We start from the raw sequence: 14103 nt of genomic DNA on the forward strand, positions 1-14103 counted from the left end.
CCCCAATGTCTTTATTTATGAGTTCCATTATGATCCTCTCCATAGCTTTGCAGACAAGGCTCAAGCTTATGGGGCGTAATTTCCAGGGTCCGTGAGAAGCACCGCCTTTGTGGAGTGGGACCACAGTTGCACGCCATTCTTTGGGTACGTGATCCTGTAGTAAGGCTAAGATTAAACAGCAGCCTTATGTGTGGGTTTAGTTCTTCATTGAGTTCTCTGTAGCACACAGCCGGGGACACCGTCCGTCCCATTCATGCTGTGTTTTTGCTTTAGAGAGAGCAGCTCTCACCTGGTCATCTGAGTTGTTTGGGGGGCTAGTCTCTGGTGAGTTAGATTTTTCTCCTTTGGGGGAGGAGGGAGAATTTGCACTGAACCTGTCTGCCAGTATGTTGGCAATGTCTGTGGGTTCAGTGATTTTTTATCATTTTGGACTAATTCTGAGCATATCTGGGAGTTTCCGCCCAGGTTTCTAACATAGCTAAAGAAGGCTTTATGATTGTCTTTTGTGTCATTAGCGATTTTTCTCTCAAAGTTGGCTTTGGATGATTTTATGAGTGATCGTAGTTTTTTGCTAGTATTGATCAGAGATGCCTTCCCATTTAGGGATTTTGCTCTGTCATGTAGTAGCTTTCTCCTCTTGTTGTAGAGTTTGTTTATGGCTGGAGTCCACCAGACCGGGCGCCTGCCTTTGGTGGAAAAGGTCTTGATTTTATTAGGGATTGCTTGATCCATACATTCCTGGAGGTGCTCGCAGAAGGCATTTGTAAGGGTTTCAGCAGCGTGGGTTGTGGTTTCCACTGGCTCGGGGGCCTTGAAGGATACCACTCCAGTCTTAAGAAGTGTGAAGTTTGCTTTGAGAAGTTCTTCACTGTGGTCTTTTTTTTGCTGGGGTGGGGGCGGATGTGGATCTCCAGTGAGATTAATTTATGGTCTGATCTCACCAATGAGGGATATACTTCCGTGTGGAGCATTTTGTCCCCATGTTTGTGATGATCAGGTCTAGTATATTTTCTCCTCTTGTGGGAATGGTGACTTGTTGTTCCATAGCATTTGAGTTTATGAACTCAAGGAACCTTTGGGCTAGGGTGTTGGGGCTTGAGTAATGTTCCCAGTCTATGTTTGGGTAGTTGAAGTCACCCAATATGATGGTGTTTGGAGAGGCATTTATACTTCCAGTGTCTTCAGGAAGGCTGTGTGGGTTTCCTGAGTTTGAGAAGGTGGTCTGTAGCATGTTACAAACTGTAGGGCAGTTTTACCTATGGTTAATTGCACCTGGATGGTCTCCGATGCTTCGTATGCCACTAACCTGGAGGTGTGGGTATCCTTATGAATATGGATACTCCTCCTTTTGTAGTTCGGGTCCGGATTTTGGGGCCGAACGCATGATATGAGGTATACCCTGATAGTGCTGGGGTGCTCTCAGGAGCCTTGAACCAGGTTTCAGTCACAGCACAAACGCCGATGTTCTCCATACTGAGGAGGGCTTCGAGGGCGTGCATCTTGAGGTTTAGACTTCTGGCATTGAGCAGTATTACCCTTAGTTTTTCTCCATTTTGTTTTCTAGGGCGGTAGGTTTATCATTTGAGCCTTGCCTAAAAAGGCACTATGGGGTGGCAAGAGCCTTGCCAATATCCGAAGCCCAGGGTGACAGGTGCAAGCCGCCCTCAAGCAGCGTGGCTTGTCAAGCATGTCATCCCAGGCAGACAGACATTGATCCCCTTAGAATGACACCAGTAATTAAGCCAATTATTAAAGCTGATCATTTTGTCTCTGTATTGTGGCATCATTCTTGGTGAGGGTAGGATACTGCTCAGGGTCAGGGTCATACCGGCCTGGGCTACATAATCTGAGAGCTCCTCTATGTCTCTTTTCATGTAGTCCAGGGAGGTACGTCTCAGGTCGTTCACACCGGCATGGACAATGACTGAGTCATACTTGTACTTGCTGTGGAGTGACCTGAGTGCTTGTGTTATGTGGCGGATTCTAGCGCCTGACAGGCAGCTAACTGTGATCTTTTCCTTGTTCAGTCTGGTGAGTGGGAAAGTTGATAAACAGGTTTTGCATTAGAGTGAAATTTCTTAAGGATGTGAAGTCTGAAAATCAAATGCCTGTCAGTTTTCTGACTTCATTGTTCAATGATTTGCCAGTGATTTGACAGAAAACTGCAATTTTATGAAAAACAGACAAAAAATCTGGACTTTCCGCAAAAGTCTGCACTGTTGAGAGATATGGATGGGAGTCTTGAACCAACACCCATCAATCATTTTCATTTGTTTGCCAAAGCCATTACAGCAGTGTTTTGCAGAGAGGTGGGAAAAGCCTTACATTTGACTGGTATGTTTATTTAATTATTTTATTTTACATGTGTTGACCAGGAGAGTCCAACTGGATTACAAGTCCATTTTCAGTGGAGGCCCAGGGAGAAAAGCTCCAAGAGAACAATTTTTTACAAAACATAGTTTTAAGGACAGACTTTTGACATACAATTTCCATAGAAGAGACTTTGACATACATATTAACTAACAGATAGGATACATTCATTCTCTTCAATATAATATTAAATTTTAGAAGATATTCCTAAGTTTAGGATTCCTGTGATAGATATACTAACAGAGTAAAAGCAGAGAGACGTAGAATAAGGCTCCGAAAGAGCAGATGATGCTCGCTATAGTTGAGAAGGATAACAAATTGATTCACTATATGTCTTCACCTGGTTTTAGTTGAGAAGGATACCAAATTGATTTACAATATGTTTTCTCCTGGTTTTAGTTGCTTATGGAGAGCTCAATATTGCTGGGGTAGTTTTCCCTAACTCCTGGAGAGATGGGATGAGCAGTAGATTAACAGTCTTAAGTGGGCACTGTACTATGGTTGACTTAGCAGAGTTACTTAAGTTAGGTAAAGTGTTCTAATGAGACATCAGCCGGGGGGGGGGGGGTACAGGAGCACAGTCGATTATTCAAAAAGTGAGTTTTAACAAGTTTTTTGAACTGTGATGGGGATTTGTTGTCAGTTATGTGGGCAGGAAGGGAGTTCCAGGTTTTTGTTATATAGTGGCTGTAGACAGACTTACCATCTTCATTGTTATATCTGGCTACTTTGATGAGGTTTTGTGTGCTAGACCTCAGGGGCCTGGCGGTTGTATAGGGTTGCAAAAGATTTTGTAGGGCTGGGGTGTTTTCAGAGTTCTGTATTATTTTGTGGGCTAGTGATAGTTGATTGAGTTGTAGTAGTAGTAGTGGTAGTTCTAGCCAATTGAGTTTTTTAGGCATTCACAGTGATGTGTTCTGATGGGAGAGGTTGTAGCGAATTTGGCTATGTTAGTATAACAATTATCAAATTTGTTTAGGTCAGATTTACGGAGATTTGTAAGCATGAGGGAGGCATAAAGTAGGGTGGACAGTAGGTGAGTCCTCGCTATTGTAGTTTTGGAGTGGTCAGTGAGGAATTTTTTATTGCGACACAGTAGGCCAAGTCTTTTATGTACTTGTTTTATGGTTATAGAAATATGTAGGTCAAATCTAAGCTGATTATCTATTTCAGCCCCTAATAGTTTGTTATGATTTGTGGGGGTGATTGTGGTCTTGTTAAAGGAGGAGATAAAGAAAGAATCAGTGGGAGGTGTGGCTCTGTGGGAGCTAAAGAGTACTAGCTTTGTTTTACTTGGGTTCAGAATGAGCCTTTGGTTTGTAATCCAAGTTTCTGCTAGGGAAAAGCATTCTTGAGTTAGGGAGTGAAGGATGTCAATTGATTTGGCTGCACATATTATGGTGGTCTCATCTGCATATTGCACTATTGAGGCTTTAGGAATACTGTTTGGGAGCTGATTGGTGAAGAGGGTAAAAAGAAGTGGCCCCAGGATGGTGCCTTGGGATACTCCTAGGGAGACTGGTAGGGAGGGGGAGAGTTAATTTTGCCACATAACAGCTTGATTCCTTCCCTCTGTGTAGTTTTTGAACCAGGAGATGGCAGGGGTGGTAAGGTTTAGAGTTGCTAGTGAAAGAAGGAGTTTTTTGTGGTTAACCATATCGAATGCTTTGGACAAGTCAAGGGAGGTGGCAGATACAAGGAGTCCATTGTTTCTGTGAGTATTGACAATGTTGGTGAATTCTGCTAGTGCGGTGGAGGTGCTATGGAAGGGTTTAAAGCCATATTGTTGTGTTGCTATTAGATTATTTTCTTGGAGATATTTCATTAGTTGCTTGTGTATTACCCTCTCTAAAATTTTAGATAAAAGGGGAAGTATGGCTATAAGGCAGTAGTTAATGAGTTCCAGGGAGGTTCCCCTTTCATCTAGAGGGATGATATGTGATATTTTCCATAGCTTGTGTACTATACACTCGGAGATGGATCTGTTAATTAGGATGGAGACAGGAAAGGATATGGCTTCTAAAGCCAGGTGGAGGTATTCAGCGGGTAATTTACCTGCGGCTAGAGACATTGGTTTGAGCTTGCGGAGTCGTTTTTCAATGGATTTGGTTGGTTCTGGGTGGAAGCTGAACTTGGGGCAATTGTTAATTTGGGGTGGGGTGGATTTGCAGGTGTGGGGATATTGTCATAGGGTTGGTTGTTTGCAAGGGTCTGGATGGTTTCTGTAAAGTATTTATTAAACTGTATAAAAGCATGCCAGCAGTCCACGGCAGGGATAAGCTAAACAATTTAATGAACGAAATAAAAATAAAGCAAAGCTGGTGCAGAGATAGATAAGTGCTTTCGCATGTAGCTTCTTCAGATCTAATAAACAACTGAAAACACTTGGTGTTTAAATACCAGCTCATCATACAATGTATCCAGTCACATGCTGTGCATCATTAGGTTACTTTATTAAATTGAGTGAGGATGTCTTCTTGGTTATCTATTTTTGGGGGGGTTGTTTTACCTGGTTGTAGAATCAAGTTAATTGCTGCCCAGAATTTTTGTGGGTTGTTCCTGTGCTTATTATGTAACTTTTGGTAGTAAGATGTTTTGTCTGTTTTGGTGAGTTTTTTGGCTTTGTTAGTAGTTCAACGTATATTTGTTTATTCAATTGGGGTTTACTGCTGAGGTAGTTGGTTCAGGCCTTGTTTCTTTTTTTGTGGAAGGATTTTATGTCTGGGGTTAACCAGGGGGCATATTTAGTTTTAATTCTTGTTGTTCTGGAGGGGGCGTGCTGATTAAGGGTGTTTAAGAAGGTAGTATTGAAATATAGTACAGCTTCATCAAGAGGTAGGTTTTTAGGGGAGGGGTCCAGTTGCACATTTTTAGGTCATTTATAAAGTTGGAGCGGTTAAAGTGTTTTTTTGTTTCTAATTAGGTGAGTAGATATTTGGGTCAGTTGTGGTGATTTTGATCTGAGTAAGAATGTGGCTTGGTGGTCACTCACAGTGTCTGGTAGACACCCTGCTAGGGATATCAGTGATGGATGGTATACGAGTATCCAATCTAGAGTGGATTGGTGTATGTTTCTCTTGTGTGTTCTTGTGGGGGGAAGTGATGAGTTGGGTTAGGCCATGTAGGTTAATACGGGAGAGTGGATTATGACTAGAACAGTTTTGCCAGTCAGTACTAAGGTCTCCTAATACTATGCTTTCCTGGGGGAGGGAGCTAGATATCCATTCTAGGAGATTTTCTGTAATGGGGATATTATTGCATGGGGGGGATGTAGCATCCTATGTTGATGTGTTTACTATCATTAAGTTTTAGTTTTGTTAGAGTGAGTTCAACTTTATGAGGTCTGGGGTTGTTATGTCTACTTTCTCAAGGATGAGGTCAGATTCATACACTATAGCAACACCCCCCCCCCTTTTTTTACCTATTCTGTCACTACAAATTATACAGTAACCTGGTGGAGTGATTTCATTGTTGTGGTTGCCTAGTTTAAGCCAAGTCTCTGTTAGTATGACTATCTCAGGTTGATAAAAGGAGAGTAGTGCATGAAGGTCGTGGACCTTGTTTAGTATACTTCTGACATTTTAATTTAAAATGAGGAGCGTGGATTTGTCTCGATGGAGCAAGGTATCATTCAGGTTGAGGGTTGGGGCTCCTATTTTTTGTGGGCCTGTGTTTGGGTGTATAGCACCGCAGATAATGAGTTGGGTTCTGAGATAAAAATAGAGTTTGAGTAGTTTGTTTAGGGTCTTAAAGTTCTTTATAGTTGTTTAGGACTGGTAGTGTGATGGCTGTAACCTGTGTGCATAGTGGTGAATAAAAAAGGTTTGGTAGTGATATCGGACTAGTTGAGTAAAACGGTGTGTTGTAATAATGTTAGTGGAAGTAGTTTTTCTTGGTATGTGGATAAAATTAAGTTGTTTTTGGTGGTTGGTGATAGAAGTTAGCAGTGGGAGGGTGGATACACCTAGGAGCAATAGTAAGATGTGTATGTATGTGGGTTTGAGTAGTTTGGGCATTGTTTGGTTTTGTTTGGTTATGAGTGCGAGATCTGCTTTTGATGGGGTGGGTGTGGTGGATGATGAGAGGTGTTTGTGATTGTAAGGTAGTTAGATGGAAGACTGCGCTTTACAGGATGTGGAATAGTGGAAGAGAAGGAAATGGGTACAGGGATGGGGCAGACTCAGTGATTGGTGGTTAGCATGACGGCAGTGGCTAAGTTCAGTTGAAATGTAGCACTAGTGGGGGTGGGAATAGGAAGCCGGGAGGGGAGTAGAGTGAGCCCAAGTGCAGCTGGGCTAAAATTAACTCCAGTTATATCCCTGGGCTTACTTATTTCTTTTCTTTGTACACCAAATGTATCTTTCCACTTGTTTCTGTTTACACCAAATGTGTCTGTTTGGCTGTATTGTACTAGTTTAATTTACTTATACTGACGTAGTCACAAGCAGAACAAAAGATAACTTTCAAAATGGTGCCACTCAGGGAGACCCACTAATACAGACTAGTTAATGTGCAGGGGGGAGGAGGGAGTTAGAGGAGGAAGATACAAAATGGGGGAAGGTATAACCAGAAAAAGCAGGTAGAGATCAGGCCCGCCCCCTCACAGAAGACTGCAAAGAAAAGCAGTCAGCATAAGAAGTGGAAGCCTTGGAGCTGTAATGTAAGTGTAAGCAAGGAAGAGGTAGAAGGAGGAAATTAGGAGTGTAAGCAGTTAGTTGCAGAAACACTACTTTATGGCCTTGGTGTAATACACAGGAAGGTAAATCTGTCTGGGGGACAAAATACACTAAGTAAATGGTACTTGCCTTACTTTACAAGTATTCAGTGTGGAGGCAGATCTATTTGGGACAAGATACAACAAGTATATTGTTAAGTTATGCCACCCAATGGCAATAGACAAAGCTATAGTTGCCTGGGGGGGAGCCCTTGCAGGTGTGCACGCCGGCCAAAACGATGTTTAAAAAATAACTAGTAAAAGTAACAAATGTGCTGTAAAAGGAAATGTAAATAACCAGTCACAACGTTTAAAACATAACTGTTAAGGACTACATCTGCTAATAACAAGAACTGTAAATATCCAGTCACCTGTGCAGACTTGTCTGGTAGTTATCCTTATTAAAAAGTGTTATTCTTGGCTTGCAATAATTGTAGGGAAAAGCTGGACCATAGCAGTGGTTTTATCTGGCAATGTTGCAGTTGCTGGGGGGGGGGGGGGGGGGGGCGAGCTGCAATGATGCAGGTAGACCAAGTGTGCTATGCAGACTTGTCTGGTAGGTATCCTTATTAAAAAGTGTTATTCTTGGCTTTCAATAACTGTAGGGAGAAACCGGACTGTAGCAGTTGTGTGGGTGTGGGTAGCTGTGTTTGTGGAAGGTGGAGGTCTGCCTCTGTAAGTGTGGTGCGAATGTTATGCATTATGAAATGCAGAGATTAAGAGTAAAATTGTGCTGCAGTTTCATCGCTGCTTGATTCAGACATGTAGATTCCCCTGTGTTTGTCAGTACTATGTTTGAGTGCATTGTTTTGGAGTGTGGTATCACTGCTACATCTGCTAAAACTCTTTCAATATAAGTATCTGCTTTGGAAGTTTTCTCCAGGAGTCTGCTGCTGAGAGGATGAGAAACATGCTACAAGTGTACAACCAAGACAAACTATATAAAGCAATAGTAAGAAAAAGTACTAGGTCACATCAGAGGCTTGGGAGGTCATTGTTAAGAAACTGAGAACTGTTGTAAAATATATCATTAAATACCATAAGTTCAGGTTATACTACAAGAGAATAACTATGTAAAGATAACCATGTCAGCAGCCAAAATGCATTACAAGTTGAATATTTTACTGTTGTTGTTGTTGTGCCTTTCGGCTTTTCCCGGTTAGGGGTCGCCACAGCGGAACTCCGGTCCGCTAATGATTGGCAGTTGATTGTTACGTGCTGAGTTGCCAGCCCTGACACACAACCTTCAACGAAGGTACGCCCATTCATGCATGTCTCCACGCAGAAGACGCTCTAGCTGAGAATCGAACCCTACAGCGTCTTACTGTGAGGCGACAATGCTACCGCAGCACCACCACCACTGTGCACATTTTAAAAATGGATAGACTGGTCTAAACTCTGGACTGATGCGTTTGCTTTTTTTTTTTTTATTCCTGGGAAATGCTATTCAGAAGTGAAGAGACATACAAGGGAACAGCTTTAGTGTCACACCAGGCTATTTTTTGATGTCTATTGTCATGCAAAGCTGACTAAATAATTGAATCTATCAAAGCGGAAATGTGAGACTGTAGCCCACTGAAGGAGGGGAGATGGGAGGAGTATCCTGGCCAGAAAGTGAAACTTGCAAAACTGCTCCTTGTGAAGAGTCTTTTTATCTCAGTAATTTGTTGACACTTTTGCAAGTTTCTTTCAGAGAATGTGTAGTACATCAGTAGGAACAACATTTGTAAAACTCACCGCATACCAGTCAATGACACATGAGCTGCAGACTCTCAAACTTGGCAGTTTTTTTTTCAGGTGTTCCATTCTAAGTGAATGAAAGTCTAGTCTGACAACAAATGGTAGGGCTATTTGTTCTCAAAGTCTGTACATTATGGGACAGAGCCAGATTTCCAAATGAATCATGATGTCTGCCCCCATGAGGGCAGAGGAGTAAAAACAAAATAAAATTAGGAATGAGTAAGATGCTGTCTGGTTCGATTCTCAGCTATAGTGTCTTCTGCGTGGAGACATGCGTGAATGGGCATACCTTCGCTGAAGGTTGTGCGTCAGAGCTGGTAACTCGGTACATAAAAATCAACTACCAAACATTAGCAGACCAGAGTTCCGCTGTGGCGACCCCTAACCGGGAAAGCCGAAAGACACAGACAGACAGACAGACTTATTTTGCTGCAGGCAGCTTTGGGAGGTGTAGTAAATCATGGCAAGATAAAAAATAAGAAGTTATGTACCTACCATAACGTTCCATGTTAGTTGTCTTCTTCTCGCCTTCTTTCTTGCTGGATGGGTTCAGAGCTGATCCTCGGCTCCGACTCGGCCAATACTAAAGCTCGAGAGCTAATTCCACCGGCTCGAGGCTCCCCTATATCCCACAATGCTAGGTGGTAACTCCACAGATCTCATTTAATAGCTATACCAAGCAGCCCTAGTCTCCATAGAATGGAGTAGGGAAACCCACCTCAACATAACCTACGTGAAAAGTATCGCAGACCTAAGAAAGGATAAAAGGAGGTGGAAGAACGTGTGGGAATGATGACTTCCAGAGGAAGAACACAAACTGAATTCCTGTCGGTCTGTTCAGGCTTGGGGGAAGGAGGGTGGGACGCAAGAAAGAAGGAGAGAAGAAGACAACTAACATGGAACGTTATGGTAGGTACATAACTTCTTAATGTTAAGTTGTCCATCTCGCCTTCATTCTTGCTGGATGGGACCGCGTCCCTAGCACCTTATCCCGGGTGGCCTATCGGAACAGACTCTTGAGAACAGTGGAACCAAAACTGGCACGGCTTCTGGAAACCATGTCCAATTTGTAATGTGAAATGAATGTATGAGGAGAAGCCCAGGTGGCTGCTGCACAAATGGAATCTATTGGCAGCCTATCCTGAAAAGCTACGGATGTAGCTAATGCCCTAGTTGAATGAGCTCGGTCTTGAAGGTAGTTTTTGATGTCTGATCTCATAGATGAAGGTAATTGTAGAGGTGAGCCATCTAGAGAGGGATACTTTAGTAACAGGAAGGCCCAATTTTCCTTCTGCGTATGACAGAAACAATTGATTAGATTTCCTGAATTGTTTAGTCCTATCTAAGTAATATCTAAGTTGGCGATGAACATCCAAAAAATGTAGCTTTTGTTCCGACCTGTTTGAATAGTTAGGGAAAAAGACGGGGAGATTAATAATTTGGTTTAGGTTTACTTGAGAGGAAACTTTGGGCAAAAAGGATGGATTAGTACGGAGGGATACCCTATCTTTGTGAAACACTAAGTAAGGAGGACGACTGCACAGAGCATGGAGTTCAGATACCCTTCTCGCTGAAGTTATAGCTACTAGAAAAAGTGTTTTCCAAGAAAGCAACTTCAGAGAACATGAAGCTGCTGGTTCAAAGGTGGGAAGGATTAAGGATGCCAGAACCAAGTTCAAATCCCATTGAGGCGGGGGATCTTTGATTGGAGATTTGAGAAGAAATACACCCCTTAAAAAGGCTTTACAGAGTTTGTGAGCCATGATGCTAGACTCCGAGACACCAACATGAAAATTAGATATGGCAGCCAATTGAACTCTAATGGTAGATGCAGATGATCCTAAATGAAAGAGTTCTGCTAGAAAATCTAGAATAGACTGGATAGGTGCTGTAAAGGGATCTATGTTTTTTGACGTTGCCCAAAAGGAGAAGCGTTCCATTTGCTACTATAAATCTTCCGGGTAGAAGATTTATGAGAGGCTATCAAGATATCTCGGACCGAGCGAGATATTGAGGGAAGCCTGGCTAAGGTTGGAATCGGAGAAACCATGCTGTGAGGTTTAGAGAAAGCAGAGATTGGTGCAGCTGACCCGAATGGTGGGTTATCAGATCTGGTACTGGTTCCAGATGCCAAGGCTGCTCCAAAAGGTAACGATGAAGAAACGGAAACCATATCTGTCGAGGCCAGTAAGGGGCAATGAGGATCATTGTCACTCTCAAGGCGATGGCTTTCTGAATTAGTTGAGATATCAGTGGAAAGGGGGAAAGGCATACAGAAGTCCCCGGGGCCAATCGTGAACTAGAGCGTCTCTGGTGGGATGGCCTGGTAACGGGAAGAGAGTGAAGAAGTCGTGACACTTGCTGTTTTGGGGAGTAGCAAAAAGATCGCAGCAAGGCTGGCCCCATCTTAGGAATACTTCTTCTAGAACTGATTTCTTTAGAGACCACTCGTGAGGCATGAGAATTGCCTTGCACAATTTGTCTGCAATAACGTTGGATTTCCGGAATGTGCGTTGCTATCAGAAACGCTGAGAAGAGATCACCCATTGCCAAAGTCTGAGTGCCTCTCGACATAAAGGGTATGATCTGGTTCCGCCTTGTTTGTTGATGTACACACTACGGACATGTTGTCCGCTTGAATTGCAATAGTCCCTGTGGGAAGAGAGTCGTGAAGGGCTTGCAACGCTAAAAGCACTGCTCTCATCTCTAAGACATTTATGTGCAAGTGGCACTCAAAGGTTGCCACGTGCCTTGGACTGTCCTGCCCTGATAATGCCCCCACCCGATCAGGAGGCGCCTGTTGTCAACGTGGCGACTGGGGAGAGTGAAGGGTCTTCCGGAGAAGTTGAGGTGATGTGATCCACCAAGACAGTTGATTCTTGCATGATTGAGTGATCAAAACGGTATGGGACATCGGGAGCTGTTGAAAGGACCATTGAGTAAACAGCATCCATTGGAGGATCCTCATGTGAAAGCGAGCCAAGGGGAGAAGGGGAATAGCTGCTGCCATGAGTCCTAACACCTTCAAAACTAATCTGGCTTTGACTTTGTTGCATTGTAAGAGAAGGGAAACTTGTTTTTGAATATCTGACACTCTCTGCTCTGTGAGTCTGGCTGAAAGATTGAGTGTGTTTAAGGTGGTGCCTATAAAGGTAATAGATTGGCAAGGCGACAAGGCAGATTTTTCAAAATTTATCGAAATGCCTAGAGCTTGGCAAGATTGGATGGTGAAGTCCCTGGATAGAAGAAGTTGATGTCTGGTGGTGGCGGTAAGGAGCCAGTCGTCTAAATATGGAAACACCTGGAATCCTTGATGTCTCAAGTGAGCCGCGACCACTGCCATGCATTTGGTAAACACACGGGGGGCTGTAGTGAGACCAAAGGGCAGGGCCCTGAACTGGTAGTGACTGGCTCCCAGCCTGAAGCAGAGATATCTCCTGGAGCGTCTGTTCATCTTGATGTGGTAGTACGCTTCCTGAAGATCTATCGAGCACATCCAATTGTCCTGACCCAAGAAGGGTAGAATGGACTGAAGCGTGACCATCCGGAATTTTGTTTTCCTGATATACTTGTTTAAGTAGCTGAGATCCAATATGGGTCTCCAGTCCCCTGTTTTTTTGGTACCAAAAAGAATTTGGAGTAGATTCCGGATCCTTGCTGGTCTGCTGGGACAGATTGGATAGCTCTTTTTGATAGCAGCTTTGAAATTTCTAATGCTGCTTGTTCCCTTAGACTGGGTGGAACGTCTGGAAGGGATCTTTTGGGTTGGGATGGGATGTGAGTAAAGGGAATTTTGTAACCCTCAGATATGATCGACTGTACCCATTTGTCTTGAGTAAGGGAAAGCCAGGCTTTTGGGTACAGGGATAACCTTCCCCCGACTGCCTCCGAAGGTGGACAGCCAGGCAGCCCCTCAGGGATGCTGAAAGGGTTTATCAGAGAACATTTCTCTGCTACCCTGGTTTTGTGGACCTCCTCTGCCTCTAGGGCGGCGTCTATTATTATTCCCCCCTCTGCCTCTAGAGGGGAATCGACCTTGTGTGTCAGATGAGACTCCCTGGGATTGTTTGAGGAACCACATCTTTCCTCCCCTCTGACCTTTGGGATAGGGTCTAGAAGGGGTAGAAAAAAGTACAGTTTTGTACCTACCATAAATGTAGATGTCCGATAGATATGCAACTGCAGTCATAAAGTACAGTTTTGTACCTACCATAAATGTAGATGTTCGAGGATCCACATTGCTGCAGTCCTAACCATTGGGTAGTCCGCTGTCCAGTCGGCCCGAATACCAAAGTATATGGCTGACGCCGGTCAAGGCGCATTAGACTGATGTCAGGACGTCAGGGTACTAATGCGCATGACCGACGTCATATCCTCAGTCTTTTCTTGCCTCAGATGTCAGAAGACCCTAAAAAGACAAAGCCCAAACCAAAAAACCAAAAAAACCTGCACCAAACATATATACAATATATACAAATGTACAAGAGTATATCCTAACCCACACCACCACCCCTAAACACAGAGGGGAAGGAGGGAAATTGGACTGCAGCAATGTGGATCCTCGAACATCTACATTTATGGTAGGTACAAAACTGTACTATGTTCTTCATTCCACATTGCTGCAGTCCTAACCATTGGGTAGAATCCCAAAGCAGAGTTAAGGGAGGCTGGCAAATCATAAGGAAGCAGGAGCTGTCAACATGCCTTGCAAAATAGCTGTGGCAAAACCAGCCCTAGATTTAGAGTAGAGAGGAAGGTGGTAATGCTTAGAGAAAGTATGCACTGAACTCCAAGTAGCTGCCTCCAAAATATCCTTAGTTGCCACCCCTTAGAAATGCTGTTGAAGTGGCAGTAGCCCTAGTGGAATGAGGCCTAATCCCAGCTGGAATCTCCTTGCCATGATGGGAATAACAAAATGAAATGCAAAACCCAATCCACTTAGAAATAGTTTGCTTAGACACAGGCTTGCCTTGAGAACTCAAAGCAAAAGAAACAAACAACTGCTGAGACTGCCTGAAATCCTTAGTCCTGTTTAAATAATAACGCAACTGCCTATGTACATCTAAAGTGTGCAAAATCTTTTCCCCTTATTTTGGGGATCTGCATAGAAAGTAGGCAAATGAATAGTTTGGTTTAAAGCCACACTAGAAACCACCTTAGGCATAAAGGAAGGATTAGTACGTAATGATACCCTATCCTTATGAAAAATCAAAAAGGGCTCTACTGCCATAAGGGCCTGTAACTCAGAAACCCTTCTTGCAGAAGTAATAGCCAACAAA

The sequence above is a fragment of the Protopterus annectens genome, chromosome 1.part1 (genome assembly GCF_019279795.1).
Source record: "Protopterus annectens isolate FY-2018-M chromosome 1.part1, PAN1.0, whole genome shotgun sequence".
Lineage (NCBI taxonomy): Eukaryota > Metazoa > Chordata > Ceratodontiformes > Protopteridae > Protopterus > Protopterus annectens.